Here is a 2455-nt window from a genome sequence, read left to right as displayed (position 1 = left end):
ACTTTTTGTATAAGTTATGAGGCTTCTAGTTAATTATCAAATAATTACATATTTTTATTTTTATTTATAAATATTATACTAATATGTTTTATTTATATTAAAGTGTTTCACATTGTGCCAAAAGTTTACAAAATGAATACAAAAATATTGTTTTTTGAAGCCCTAAGTTTGGATTTTTATAGCAAAAAAGTGTAATTGTGTTTATGGGCCTTCAATAGTTTTATTTGAATTTGTTTTTCTTATAGTTTTGCATTTGGTAGTGTTTTAGACATTATATATAATAATGATGATAAACCCATTACTTATACAACAGTTTGAAAAGTTGATTTCTTCGAGAAAACTATATAATTGATTCTTTTAAAGCGACGTAAAAAATATTAAAAACAGACTTGAAATTTTACTTTAAATATCATATCCGAAATCTGTAGAATAAATCTGAACAAAATAGGAAAAACTGAAACATATGAAAAACAAAGTATATTATAGATATCATTTTTCTTTAACAATATTCATTTAAAACTCCCAAAACTTTTCAACTTATTTTTTATTAATAGATTAAGCTCATTTATTATTCTAATTTCAATATTAAAAGTAAAATAATAAAATTAAAATACTTAACTCATTTTTTAAAACTTAATCTAAACATTTTATTTTTAATGCTATAATATAATATACTTACATTGTTAATTTAAATATATTTTTAAAGTAGAAACATAAATTAAAATGTCAAATAAACAAAAAAAAAATTTCAATTACTAATTATAAAAATAGTTTAAATTTTTTTAATATAATATTAAATATAAAATCTAAATGGAAATGCTACATTAACAAACAAAACGACTTATTACTTATACAATGTTATAAATAATAATTATGATTAATCTACTACTTATAAAATAGTTTAAGAAGTCGATTTTTTTTAGAGAAAGCTATAACCGATTCTTTTAAAACTACGTAAACAAATATTAAAAAGGACTTCATATTTTTACTTTGAATATCATACCCGAAATCCATGAAATAAATCAAAACTGAAATAAGAAAAAAATGATGCATACTAAAAGCAAAATAGATTATGGATATCATTTTGCTTTAACAATATTCATTTAGAAACTTCCAAAAAATTTCATCTCTTTTTTCATTAATACATTTACCTCATTTATTATTTTAATTTCAATATTAAAACTTAAAAATTCAAATTAAAATACTTAATTCATTTATTTGAACTGAATGTAAAATATTATATTTTTAATGTTGGAATGTAATATACTTATTTTGTTAATTTAAATATAATACAAAAAATGAAACATAAATTAAAATGTCAAATAAACCTAAAAACATTGGTCTAAATAACCAAAGAATCACAAACTCTCAAGAGATTTTTAACTTATATCTTATAATTAGTAAATACTTAAATTAATATAATAGAAACTATGAACAATTTAACAAGTTTTTACTAAATGACTTTTTACTTATTAATATTAAATTAATTGTCACAAATATCATTCATATTATTTGATTTAATTTGTATAAGTGTTAACCATATATTATCTTATAAGTACGGTTTAAGAGTAAAAATTTTTTTTTTTACAATTTATGTCATTCATGGTTAATGACATTAACTTAAATAATTTTAATGTTTGTTATTATCTATATAAATATATTTTTGCGCATAGGGATTCACTTGGTTTAATTATGTTGTTTGTCAAGTCTACAACCATTCTATCATTGTATTTATTTATGTTGTTTTCCAAGTGTATAACCCTTACCAATGATAAATATGTAAGATATGCATCCTCATTTAAATATTTACCATACCCATACGAGTAATATTATTTACGATTTTCATCAACTATTTAATGTTGCGAACCGCTACTCATATAGTTAGATGGTGTATGGTGTCGGTGGTAACGATAGGGACGGCCTATCGACCTTGCATCTCAATGACTCTTGTTTTGGAGACCGTAAGCGCGGGCAGAAGATCCTCATCAACAGCATTAAATTAAATGCATGCAAATGTCTATCAACCATGTAACCAACTGTGAGATATATGTCGTTCCTAATGATTAATTAAAGTGATTAACTAGTTAATTAATTAATATAATAAATAACATAATAAACTAATTACGTAATCTATTTCGAGAAACATAAAGATAATCTTCCACACACTCATGTAAATCATCCATGCAGTGGCCCTCTCAGTTTCACATCCCTGTCGTGTATGGCCTTAGAAAAAGTAAAAGTTTCATACATCCATATCGTGTATGGCGTTACTCGACTTGTAAGTATGTAGCTTAGATGGATCATAAGTGGGTCTTCATAGTTTATCGAAATATCCAACAATGAACAAAAACATATTCTCCTAAACAGCTCTATACAAGCATTAAACACTCTCACCTTGATCTCTTTGGCAATAGAGATCTCGGTTGCCTCATAATTACCACCATTATGTAATTTA

This window comes from Lactuca virosa, chromosome 2 (assembly GCF_052849685.1).
Source record: "Lactuca virosa cultivar CGN04683 chromosome 2, Lactuca_virosa_CGN04683_v6, whole genome shotgun sequence".
Classification (NCBI taxonomy): Eukaryota; Viridiplantae; Streptophyta; class Magnoliopsida; order Asterales; family Asteraceae; genus Lactuca; species Lactuca virosa.
The sequence above is the reverse complement of the archived record's forward strand: the minus strand, read 5'-3'. Positions refer to the sequence as shown.